This window comes from Ambystoma mexicanum, chromosome 1q (genome assembly GCF_040938575.1).
Source record: "Ambystoma mexicanum isolate Mex_15411 chromosome 1q, UKY_AmexF1_1, whole genome shotgun sequence".
Taxonomy (NCBI): Eukaryota; Metazoa; Chordata; class Amphibia; order Caudata; family Ambystomatidae; genus Ambystoma; species Ambystoma mexicanum.
In genome coordinates, this window is record NC_090922.1 from 1,259,872,316 (window position 1) to 1,259,886,101 (window position 13,786).

A 13,786-nucleotide genomic window follows, 5' to 3' on the forward strand; every position below is an offset into this window, starting at 1 on the left:
CGCCTGACATCTTAAACTTACCTTCCCTTATGCAAGACCGGGTTGCCCCGGTGTCAACAAGGAATGATAATTTTTTGTCACCTATCGTTACCTCTATGCGTGGCTCCTCCGCACTATTAGGTGTTACTGACAGGATGGGACACACCAAGGCCGTCTGTGGGCTGTCCTATTGGGGGTACAATGACTGGCCATTCCCTGTGTAAGGGTTGTGTCCCAACACCGTCACCCCACCCAATTGCGTTCGTTCAGGTTGTGGTGGTGGTTGTATTAACGCTGCACCAGTTACTTGTGGCAGGTATTGTTTTATTTGTTGTTGTGGTAGGGAATAGTGTTGGTCACTCCCTTGTGGTGACATCTGCTGTGGTTGTATGCCCTGCTGTTCTTGTGATGTCCTATGTTGTGCTTGTTCGTTCCATGCTGGTGTTCCTGGCCTGACCCTGCATGTACGTGACATGTGTCCTAATAGTCCGCAGCTCCAACACACGGGTGGTTCCCTGTTTTGCCATGGGAAGTTCCCTGTGTTGTCCTGGTATACTGGTTGCCCTGTCTGGTAGTTATTTCTGAGTCCCCCAGCCTGTTGTTGGGTATTATATCCGTATCCTCTTCCCCTCATAAACCCTCCTCTCCCTCTATTATAATTATAATACCCAGCTCCTTGCATTGGGTACCCTCCTCCCATGTTCTGTGCGTGTGATTGCAGAGGCAGCACTTGCTCTATTACCTCTTGTGGAGGCGCTATTTGAGCTGGATTTTGTGCAGCCACTACTTGCGTTGGGCTTTGGGCCATTGGTGTTGGCGCAGTTATTAGTGCCCCTTCCATGGTATATTTAGTAAGTTTTTTCTGTACTAATTTGGCCTCTTCTGTTTTCCTGTCCTCTTCCTTTTGTTTCATTTTTCCTTGCCATGTTCTACAGTGATGTACTATAGTCAGTTGTATTTCCGGCCATGGTTTTGCTTCCATCCCCACTACTTTCTTTAATTGTCTCTGAACTCCTTCTGGGAGCCCTTGTACTAGTATATGATAAAATATGGCTGGTGTTTTGTCCCATTGTTCTCTAGTTTCCATGCGCCACTTCTCTTGAATATCCTGGATATAATCAACAGGATCCTCGTTCTCACCCATCTTACGGGAAGTAATGGCTCCTATGTCTGATGTGTCTGGGTACTGCACTCTTAGTGCCTGCCATAGCGCATGTCTGCAGTTTGCAAATGGTGCCCCATCATGCGATGTGTTTGTTATTGTTACCCCATGGAATCCCGCTCTTTTCCAAATGTCATCCGCTCTATCCCCTAATATTGATATTAACAGGCCCTTAACATCTCCCACTGCTAGTTTCTGTCCTGCGGTGTGTTTTTCCATTTCATATATCCATTTACCCGCACCTCCACTTAATGATGGGAGCCTACATTTTATGTTTTCCTTATCCGTATGTTTCCAAGGTACATACTGTGGTCTAACCCCTCCTCTCTCCAGCAGTGGCATTACATTCTGTCTTGTGTCATCCTTTATGCTCCATGATGTTAACTCTTCACACCCCTCCTCTTCCCCCATTCCTTTTACTACTTCAAATCCTTCCTTACTACCTCTTCTCCTACCTCCCTCTTCTTCCTTTCCCCTTTTTTCATCCTTTCCTGTGTTCAATATGGGCACGTCTGTTTGCCTGTCTTGCCTGCGACTAGGGAGGTCCCTAAGCCGACATGCATAAGGTGTAACTTCGTCCATGAAGGGTGCGAGCTTTATTCTGTGCAGAGAGCGTGCAGTTGTTGAACATGTGGGGTGTGGCGTTAGAGAGCGTGATGGTGATGTGGGTGGCGTGTGTTGGTTGGTGAGCGTCGGTGGCGTGTGTTCGTTAGTTTGTGTTTCTCCCATTCTTTTCACTTCCTCCTTACTTCTCTCCAGCTCCTCCCATCTTCTACTCACCCATGGCGAATCTATGTTTGTTCTAGTGAGGTATAGCTTATCTAAGCTTTCCCTTTCACTCTTCCTTCCATCCTCACTACAAAAATCATTCATAAATTGCGCCCCCCACTCTGCCTTTTTTCCTTTTATTGTTACAGTTTTTAAGTCTATTAGGTCTCCCTCTTCCTTTCCGTTGTTACCACCTGTTCCCCTTAGTGCTGACGTTGTTGCTACCTCTCTATTTTTATATACTTCTCCCCATCTTTCACTCTCCCTCTTACTCTCTTCTCTCTCCCCTTCACTCCTCTCCTCCATCTCCCTACTATTTTCCTCTCTTTTCCTTTTTAATTCCTCCATTACTTCGTTGCTCATCTGTTCCAATATCCTTTCATCCTCTCTCCTCCTTTCCCATTTCACCCTTTCTCTTTCTACTATACTCTCTATTACCTTCCCCTCTTCATATTTTTTAGCTGTCTCTGATATTATCCTCCTCCTCCATATTTCCATTTCTTTTTCATTTTCTTCTTCTTCCTTCTTCTTCTCCCTCATCACTACTCTTGATACCCTTTCTGCTGCTGCTTTTACCCTTACAGCTTCCCTCTTTCTCTCCTCACTTTGCTCCCTTAATTTTTCCAATTCGTCCTTACCTTCTTTCCTTTTCCTCACTCTCTCTCTTTCCTCCCCCTCAAGTTGTTTTATCAGTTCATTCTGCTCATCCCTTAGTTTAGCTAATCTTTCCTCCAAAATCTCTTCCTTCTGCCGTAGCAGCTCCTCTCCCCTCATTTCACTCTCTCTTTCACTATCCTCGTTTGTTCTCTTTACCGCCTCCCTTTCCTCTCCAGTTAGTGATCCTCGTAATTTCAACAATATCTGTGCAGCTACCCACTCATCGTTTCCTATCTCTACAGTCTGCTCTTCTCTCCTCCCGTCCCCCATTGGTATCTTTCCATGAGCCACATATGGTGGAGGGCTGTATGCCGGGTTTGAGTATCCTTCAGCCGCCCTTAACTGTCCTTTTATTTCTCCTAATTCTCTTAAAGGGTACAACCCTCCTCCCTCTGTTTTCACTCCCGGTGTTAAGGGTATCTCATTGCTCGGTTCCTGTTTTATGTCAGCTAATTTATCAACCTTTCCTCCACCCAGTTTTTCATTCCCCATATTCTTTGTTCCTTCACTCTCCTTTTCCCCATCCGTTCCTTCTTTCTTAATCTCCTTTTCTTCCGGTGTTTCCCCCATAGTGAACATTCCATTTGGTCCTGGTCTAGACCCCTGGAACATCCTCCATAAGTTAAACACCTCCACATGGTTTGCCAACTTCTTCCCCTTGTATGTATTGTGCAGATGGTTTAATAGTGAATGTTGGGCATATGGGTCAAAGCTACCATTAGGCGGCCATGGTGTCAACATTTTGTTGTCCGTCCCCTGGGTCCACTCTATGCTGTACTTAATTAACTTCTCCCTATGTGGTGGCAGTGTGGTGCATATATGTTGTAGTGGGGTAGTGAGGGTATTCCCCCACCCTCCCAACCCTCTCCCGTATGACATACTAGCGCACCCTTTCTTACCCTTCCCCTTGCTACCAGTTTGCAACATACAACCTTTTATTGCTTACCTTGCCCCGCAAGTGTGGGGACTTACGACAATCCTTTGACAAATTATGCAATGATAATAATCACAAAAAAAAAAAAATTATAAAACAAATATATTTATGATGTTATATTATATTCCTTCCCCTACGGCCCCCTGCGGCCGAAGCGCACGCAGCCCCCTGCAGCTGCGTACCCCTTACGACGATCTTACACAGTCGTCCTTTTTCCCCGTTCTCCTCCCACCTTTACACTTGCCGTGGCCGGCGTTCTCCGTGCGCAGCCACGCCCCCTTCCCCTTCTCCTCTTTGATCCACTCGTTTATCGTTTATCTCCGTGTCCGCTCCTTTATCATGTTTCTCTTCCCCACCAATGTCAAACCCAAAGCTTCTTGTGTTCACGATATCTTACTAAATCCCTACTGGTGACGTCACCTATTTCTTCGAACTACTGGTATATTCGTGTTATGTTCTTTAAATTCAAAATACACTTGCAATCTACCCCGCTAACCCTACAGCTGTCTTCCTGTCTCTCCTGGAACAAGGTAATCTCATCAATACTATAACCGGACTGCGCACGCTGCGTCGCCTCGCGTGTGATACGCCCCTCAACAGGAGGGCTTAACCAGCCAATTATCTTCCGTTTTGGGCAACTACGTAACTAGCCACCGCCCACAGGGAAACGTCATCTACCTATCGAGTTTCTTGCTCGAACAATAGGGAACCTCATCTACCTATCGAGTTTCTTGCTCGAACAATAGGGAACCTCATCTACTCATTGAATGATAAATGTCAAATCGTAGGAAACCACACACACCCACCCTCACACGTAGTCGCGATTTAGGCCAATCAGTGTCTTTCGAGCGGCTGCACGTGATGTTTTCGTGCCCCGCCCCCCTCTTTCGCGTAACGTTAGCTTTTTGTTGCGAGCGTCTGCACGTGTTGTTCTCGTGCCCTGCCCCCCTCTTTCGCGTAACGTTAGCCGCCTTCTCTCGCACTCAATTCACTACCATTCATTCCATTATCATCACTCAATTAAACCTTCACCCCACCTTTTTACAATACCTCCCTCCTCCCTTATTTACTTCCGCCCCCTCCCTCACAATTTCGCATTGCTTGTTGTGCGTGTCATGCTCACCAAGTTCCCTCGATGCAGGGCCGCTCGACTGCGTGCACCCCTCCAAGCGGCTCGCCACCTCCCCTCGTCTGGACCACGTCTGGACACTCGCCGACCGCGGGCGGGATACTTCTCAACCGGCTCCCGAGGGCCAATATCCGGATTGCGCTGTCCGGTCCTCTCGCAGCTCCGCGATGGTCCTGTAGTCCTCAGAAGGGGGCAACGGCAGAGGGGGCCGCGCCGCCGGGCCTCCCCGCAACGGGAGTGCCTGGAAAAATAAAAAATAAAAGTCGATCTTAAACAGATCTCAGCAGTGCCTCCAACTTGTCGGGGGGGGATTCTGCCGGGGTCGGCCGGGCCGTCCGCAGACCTCCGGGCAGGGAGGCCCCAACTCCTCCCGTGTATATCTCGGATCGAGACAGAGTATGAGGCACACACAAGGAGCAAGGCAACTTCTGCCGTTTATTATGCAAACGGCAGGGATGGGTCAAGGAGCGTACGCGTTCGTCCTGACACACACACAATAGTGGGGCTCGCAGGCCCTTTTTACTACATTATGACGCGCTACTTGCGTCATTCCAAAAAGTTACCAAAAGAACCTATCGCCACTCTTGATTGGTTGCTCGAGTGGTGGGGTTAGTATAGTACGCATATAGAGAATGATATTAGTGGTTAAGATGTAGTCAGGTGGTATATCTGGGTTGTCCCTACAATTAGATACATAAGAATTGTTACATGAAGACCCCTGAGGATTGGCTAACGTTACTGACGTCTGAGATAAGAACCTCATGTTCTGATTGGTGCGTCCGTGAGCTCCCCAGCCTGGGACCACCGTTGTTCCCAGCACACGGTGCACCTGTGGTTGCAACAGTGTTTCAATATGGGTACGTGCAGGCAATGTGAGGATTTATTCATAGGTGGGAGACTGACCGTTCCCACTGTAGCAGGTGTCCATTGAGCCTTTCAAGTGTGTCGGCCTGCGTCTCGTAGCGAGGTACCCAGACGCCTTTTCTCTCCTGGGTTTTGGCATCTCGTCAGGTTCGGCTTGGTCACGTGGGGAGGGACCGTGTTTGAGGCATAATTCTGCACAATTAATATTGTTTTTCCACTGTATGTCTGGTTTAATTTGCAGATATGATTTTAACATTGGTACGTGGAGTGCGAGGTTGCAACATCGTGCCTTTGAAGATTTGTTTCTTGACTGTGGGTTTGCAACATTACGACCTTGGCTGGTTGCTCCACTGGGTTCTTTCTGCAGGCTCAGCAACCTGACTTTTGCTTTGTTAATGTCCACGGGAACTCTTGCTTGAGGCCTACTTGGGCCTGGTGCACGAGTAATCCATTTAGTGCATGGATGCTTTAGGTTATAGTGGCATACAGTTTCATGGCCAGTATCGTGTTTCCATTATATCTCTCATGATGGTAACGGGTTTCAAGAGAAGCGTGAGCAAGCGTTATAAATGAGCTCATGGTGCGTCTTGCGTTTCTGCATTCTGAAAGCCTATGTAAAAATAATAAAGATGCACGTCCGTGAATAAGCCTGTCGCCTACGTCAGAGCACTGAGTATGTTCTTCGTGTAGATTGGTGTGGAAATGTTCAGCGTGTATAATAGTTCAGCGGTGCTTCCCGTTATCTAGGTCGTCATGGCATCTCTAACGATGTGTAGATTTCAGTCTAGTTGGTCCGTGCCGCAGGTGTCGGCATGGCCAGTGCGGGCTGTTGGGCAGGCAGATGGACACATCCGTATGTTTCTGTACCAGGGTATTTGGTCATCTGGTAAATGGGCAAACTCTTCTCGTGGCGGGTGTCTGGGCCGCGACCCTCTAGGCCAAGCGCGAGAGGTGAAGGACGGGAGTCTGGTTTTCCATTCTCCCACTTCAACACATGTATGCATGCCTGTGTCTGTATTTGGACATGTTTGGGGTGTGAGAGATGGGTGCTGCTGTCATGGACATGCATGGTGTACATGTCTGTGTGTCTGAGTAGTGTGCGAGTGACTGGTCAATGCCATGGATGCAAGACACATGTCCTTGACGATGTGTTGATTCACTGATACAGCCTAGTCATCCTTGTATCCACTGTGTCTGGGGGTATACGGGCCAGATGCATGACCCTCCAGTGATGTGTGTGCATGTGATCAGCATGTCCCATGATGCATGTGAGTTTCAGCCCACCATTGGATGTTTCTGTGTTGCCTTGCGTTGCCTTGGAAATGGATGCAAATGTTTGTTGCATGTGCCTGTTCCGGCATGTGTGTTTCCTGCACTGACCCATGTGTTGCAGTGCCACTCATGTGCTATTGCTTTCTGTCTAGGGGACTATTGTACAGTACCCTGTTGCTTGTGTTCAATGTATCCCTTTACACAGCAGCGAGTGAAGAAGAGGGCATAGACCGGTCACCCTCCCAGGAAATTCCATCATCCGGAAGCGAATTGACAAGTGCCGCGTCCGCCACTACGGCTGGATCAGAAGGGGCGGGTGAGCCCCCACAGGGGCTTGCGACGGCGGAAGACGGTGCAGAGCCATCCAGGTTGGTGGTGTGTATGGAGGAGGAGGCCGCTACAGAGCTGCACATGGGGCCTGGTGGGGGTGGTACCACTGGTGCAAGTGGTGCAGTCCAGGGGCAGGGGCAGGAGGCAGCACAGGCAGGGAGATCCTATCCCTGCCACAGTCGGGAGTTGGAGCTCCAGCACAGGTGGTCACCCCAGCAACTGGACCCCTGACAACGGACGATGTGCAGGCACATACAAGCAGGGCACCTGCACGACGGCCCCGGGTGTTGCCATGTACCCGGAGGCAGTCGTGGTGGTGGCGGCAGGCAGCAGAAAGGCGGCGGCAGGCTCGGCGTAGGAGGCATGTGGCCTCGGGGCCCTCTACATCATCGGAGCAAGCATCAGCCGGCGGGCAGGAGGACCCAGGAGTGGGAGTGTCTTCTGTGTGGCAGAGGTTGGGCCAGCAAATAGGTGCAGAGTGGTGGCGGGCAAAGAGGGCATGGCTCACAATGGTCAGGGCGGAGAACTCCATGCACAGGGCTTTGAGGCAGGCTGAGTGCCTCGAGGCAACTCGCAGGGAGTTGGAGGAGGCCATGGCTGCATCCCTTCGAGACCTCGAGGCCAGGGAAGAGACCCGCCTCCGGAACATCGACATGGAGTTCAATAATGCCCTGGCCCGGGACATCAATAAGTGAGCCATCGCACTAGTCCACTGCTTTGGTATATAGTTATTTAGGTTTAGGTTTCATTTGGTTTTTATTATTATTTGGAGTTCACAGACTTTGCTCCACTTTTTGTATATAGTTGTATTTTAGGTTTTGGGTAGGTTTCCTGTTGTTTTGGGATAATTGACCCTTTAGACTTTTCTTTACAATTTTATGGACATGAACATACTTTATTTATTTTTTTTGTCACATGGAGTAATTTGTTTTATGCTTTTCATCTTGGGATTTATTTCTATGGGCTTTGCGGATGGACCACTATTTTTTTCATGTTTTAGATTTTTATTTTTCCTTGGATTTCACTTTCTTTTTCATATTGCTTTCATTATTTTCTTTATTTGCACGTGTGTTTTCATATTGTCATTTGTTATACATTTTTAATACATTTCTTTATTCTTCAGTATTGGTGTGTTCTACTATGATTTCTTTTGTGCATGTCTCCATGAGTATTGGCTCAGTCATGTGTTGCCACTGTGTGCCTCTGTAGGACATTTGTTGATGGGCATGCTGGTTCTTTTCAGACTCTCATGGAATGGGTAATTTAGTAGGGAGTGGGTGCAGTGGATCGTTGGGTGTTTGTACTGGGGGGTGGGGGATGGGATTTGGGTTGGCATTACGGCCATGGGTCTGTATAGTTATGACGTGGTGCTTGGGGGGTCATCTTCAAGACACTGACACTGACCCACAAGTGCATTCACCTCACTGCCCCTGACTACCTCTCCCAGAGGATCCACCCCGTCTCTTCTACGAGGCCAACCAGATCACCATATACTAACATGCTCTCTGTGCCATTAGTAAAAAAAGTCAGAGCGGGCGGTTCCAGCTTCCCATATCTCGCACCCACGCACTGGAACGCCCTATCTCCCACAATCAGAGGCGAGCCCTCCCTCAGCACCTTCCGCAAAACCTTGAAAACAATCTTATTCACATAAGATGCGTTGCACTGGTCGAATACATCTCATATATTCCTAATGCATAAACTGTACTGTAATGACATACTGTACCAACCAAAATGTCAGCTCTATACTTTGTCGAACTCATAATGTACCTATGAATGACTATATGCCTGTAACTAAGATTTTTGCAAGTAACAGCGCCTCAATGCCCGTGGGTTACTTGCGCGCTATATAAATATAAATAAATAAATAAAAAATGAGTCGGGGCCTGCTGGCAGGTGCCTGTCAATTGGTGGGGGGGACATGAGTCGGGGCCTTCTGGCAGGTGCCCGTCAACGGGGTGGGTGGGGGGGACATGAGTCAGGGCCTGCTGGCAGGTGCCTGTCAATGGGGTGGGTGGTGGTGGAACATGAGTCGGGGCTCCCAAGTGCATGGTGCCATGTGGCCTGCCTGCGGGGCATGGTCAGGGTGGATGGTCTGCCTGCAGGGCAAGGGGAGGGTGGATGGGCTGCCTGCGGGGCATGGTCAGAGTGGATGGGCTGCCTGTGGGGCATGGGGAGAGTGGATGCGCTGCCTGAGGGGCATGGGGAGGGTGGATGGGCTGCCTGCGGGGCATGGTCAGAGTGGATAGGCTGCCTGCAGGGCATGGGGAGGGTGGATGGGCTGCCTGCAGGGCATGGTCAGAGTGGATGGGCTGCCTGTGGGGCATGGGGAGAGTGGATGGGCTGCCTGTGTGGCATGGGGAGGGTGGATGGGCTGTCTGCGGGGCATGGTCAGAGTGGATAGGCTGCCTGCAGGGCATGGGGAGGGTGGATGGGCTGCCTGCGGGGCATGGGAGGGTGGATGGGCTGCCTGTGGGGCATGGGGAGGGTGGATGGGCTGCCTGCAGGGCATGGGGGGGTGTAGGGTACACGTATTCCAGGGGTGCGTGGGGAGTTTGAAGCGCGATTTTGCTGGCGCGAGCGGGGTACGCGTATTCAGAGGGGTGTATGTGGAGTTTTACATGGGATTTCGCTGGCACGAGTGGGGTACGCATAATCTGAGGGGTGCGTGGGGAGTTTTAGACACGATTCTGCTGGCGCGTGAGGGCTCTGTGCCGTTTTTAGCATGTTTTCATGGTTGGGGGCTGTATGCTGGTCCACTGGCCTTTGTGCCATGTAGGGGATTTGTGCAACGATTTTGGTGCACGGGGCGGGATGGGGGCGTAACTGGCGCTGCTGCATGGTCACTGCGCCACTCTGTGCCATGGCTGGTTATGGATGTATGTATCCATGAATACGCTGTGCGTCAAAATGGGTTTTGGCGCACGCGGCTGGAGCAAGCTGGCACACGCTCCCTCTGTGGGCCACTTCTGCGCTAAATTCTATGAATTACCCCCTGAGTATCATCTCCTCTTGCTTACTCAAAAATATATGACTTTTCTCTGCAACATGAATTTTGAATAACCTTTAAAAGATGGCACAACCATTTACAGCCACTGATATGATCTCCTATTTGCCCACCAAGAGATTTGAGACTTTTTATCTGCAACTAGTATTTGATCTGCCAACTAAAAGATGGCACAATTATTTAAAGCCACTGAATGTAATCTGCTTGGCCGTTGCATTCATATAATTGTCTGGTGACATTCTTTGCAGACAGACAACAATTGCCACTTGCATTTATGTCATACATGGTGGTCATTTGGGATGTAGTAGAGTCCATGTTTGTTTATTTTATGTTTGTGTATATTACGCCGAAAGCCCACGGGCATATGGTAGCGACGTAACGACGGTCTATCTCAATATGCTAGCTGATCCTCAACTAAATCATTTTTTAATGTTTTATAAATCCCGCAATTGAATCCTATTTTTATTTTGTAGCTGTCCCTCTCCTAAAGCCTGTTTTCATTTTCTACCTCTAGCTGAACTGCCATTGTCAACCTTTAATTAAACTATTCTCGCAATAGCTGTATCAACCTCATTGGCTTATTGAATGACTCTCACATTTGTGCCCCACATTTGTAACCTTGCAACCTGTTATCCTACCTGTAACTGTAACCTGTAACTATCGCCCAGATACTTCCGGGTGTTGTGCGCTGCTATAGATGAATAAATAAATGCATAAATAAACCTTCTGCCTTCATCTCTGCCTGAGACAGTGATTCTGAACTCGAACTTCACATGCCCAATTGATACAATTTTAGCACAAACCACTCTAATCACTTAGCCTGAACTACTAATAATGTCAAAGAGGCACAATATTTGAGCATTTACGGCCTGGGATAAACTTACCTGGCTGATACTAGGGTCACCTAATATTGTATTTATTTCTATTTATTAGGTTTATATAGCGCTTTACGCCAAATAGGGTGGATAATGGGGTTGTGTGCCTCCCTATGTAAGCAGATGATGTGGAATGGATCCCCTGCAAACACTAAATTTGATATGGGATTGTCCTCTGGAAACACGCTGGGGATAACATCACCATAAGAAAGGAAATAGGTTCAAGAAGAGTGCATGAAGCACATGAAGACAAACATACATTATTACCACTGCCCTCCCATGTAAAGTCTTCCTAAGGTAGGAAAACAGACTGGCCAACACCTCCTTCAAGTGGATAGAGCATTGCGAGTTCAGGAGAATATTTAGCACAGAACACTTTGTTTCAGCACTGACACCGGTACGGTGGCTCTCTTAGCTAGGAGATGCAAATGGAAAAAGCCTGCCTGGCTCTCATCATGAGACATAGCAGTGCTTAAAGCTTACACTCTCTGGCGGCACCCTATAAGGGAACCTGCTACACAGTTCAACAATGCATTGGGTTGTCAGCAATGCAAGGCAACCTTGCTCAACACGCAACATCCCAAACTGCTTTTTCTACACTCACCTTCCACAATACAATCCCATGGGTCATGAACATGAGATCCCAGAGGGACCCAGACGCCAGGGCAGATTCCCGGGCAAGAAGCAACATTGAAGTTGTCAGACTAGCCTTTAAAATGACTGATCCAGTAACAAAATCTCAAGGGCCTGAATCATGTTTTATTTTTCGCCTGGTTCAATGTGACTTTGCACTGCTGAAAAATGACTTTGCATTGCTGACACAAACTCGGATTCATGGAACTGTGACAAGTGTATTCTTTTGCAGTGCAAAGTTAGAGCATGGTCTTTTTGAACCGTGCAATAAAATCCATGAATCGGGCCCCAAATGTCCATAGTGGAACAGTGTTCGACTAGCCGACATCATTTCTGATGAATAGATCACAAACCAGACAGGCCTCTTCATGCTAAGGCTGTAAGCGATATAATCAGGTGTGCCACAAGGGTCATCCCTGGCCTTCACTGTTCAACCACTAAATAAGGCTGTTGGCCTGGGTGATCAGATGAGCAGGTTTGACGTGTAGGAACTATCCGGACGACACCAACATTATGGTCAAGCTTTCCGGAACTAGAATAAATGCAGCACTTACAGTTTAAGAATACCTGGCAGTAATTAAGTCCTGTTTGGATTTAAACTTCCTGAAAATTAACCCGGATAAAAATGTGGTACAACTGGTAAATGCAGCTCTGAACCCATGGACCTCTATGTTCTGTTCTTCATCATTTGGAGTATATCCAACTCCCTCCCAAGTAGTCCTCAGTCTGGGGATTCTCACGGACAAAACAATTATGCACGGAGCTACAAACTGCCTATGTGGTAAAATGAAGTTTTCTTCAGTGGAAGAAACAAACACGTTACCAAAGCTTTTGTTCAAACACAAGGAATTCGTTTTAAATATATATTTTTTATGAAGTTTTGCATATAACAAAACTGACTAGCTAGGCTTGCCAGAGAGACTTCTCTCTAGAGTGCAAGAGGTTCAGAATATTGCTGCCAGATTGCTGCTTAAAATGTAAATAAAAAATAAGAACATATTTCTCCAGGCCTCACATGATTACACTGGCTACCAATCAGGAAACAGGGGCTCAATATGATTTGGGTGGTATGCAGTAAAAGTGTCGGTAACGGAATTGCCACCACTTTTACCACACTGTCGAAACAGTGGCTTGCACTAGTTGCGCCAGCAGAATTATCACTAGAGGAATTAACGCCAGCGGAATTACCACCAACATCAGTCGCAATTATCATCAGTGCTAATTCAGCCAGTGGAATTAGCATGAGCACTAATTCCGGTGGCAGAATTACTGGCAAAATGCAAAACAGTTGGAGAACTGCCGAAATATCGCAGAAAATGTGCAGTAATTCGACAAAAAACACAGTGCAGTCCGCATACAGGTGATGGAAATCAAGTTACAGGGGCACCCAATCCACTCAGAAAGAGTACATAAGGGCCACACCTGACCAAAACACACTTTACAAAACCATGCTATTAGCACTCGCAAACTGGGAACTGTAGCACCTCCTGCTCCACATTGAGCTGCAGAGGTTAGACTGCACTCATGTGGTTTTGGTTGGACCCCAGCATCCAAAGAGGCATACCGGAAGAGGAAGTAGTTCCACTCAATGAATGTGCAGATTATATGCAACACTGATATAACAATAGCACACTGCTGTGCCCACTTTTCTGGATCCACCACGACGCCATGGTCCTGCATAATAGCACCCTGCCTGTGTACATGGAGAGCCACGGAGGTCAACGTTCATGGTTTTGGGTGAGTACAAGTGGCATCACACAATACAATGTAGCAGGCCAAGTTCAATGCAACGTGAGGGGTGGCATTTCTACTACTGATCAATGCATGCCCCGTCAAGGCCCTGTACATGCAGGACCTGCCCTCTCACAGCACACATGACACCCACCAACCCACAGGAGTAGGCCCAGCAGGACTATGCAGTACTATGACAACAATGCATAATGGCCAACATGTAACTCCTGCACAGAGGACTACAGTAACTACAATGCATAGGGCACACATATCTACATAGTAATGTAACAATTCAACAGTGCACAATGACATTGCAACACTGCCAGACACTGACGACATGTACACTGCAAACCATGAATGTGAATCCATTGTGTCAAACATACACAAGATCAACAAATTACCCAGCAGGGCAATTACTTGACAGCACAGCACAGGACCAACACAG

General features: G+C 48.0%; 1 protein-coding gene across 2 annotated transcripts in view; it reads right to left on the reverse strand.

Moving 5' to 3' along the window:
• Positions 1-13,786, reverse strand: part of FGGY (FGGY carbohydrate kinase domain containing) — a 2,730,916-nt gene that overhangs the window by 1,177,325 nt on the left and 1,539,805 nt on the right. The window lies entirely within an intron of this gene.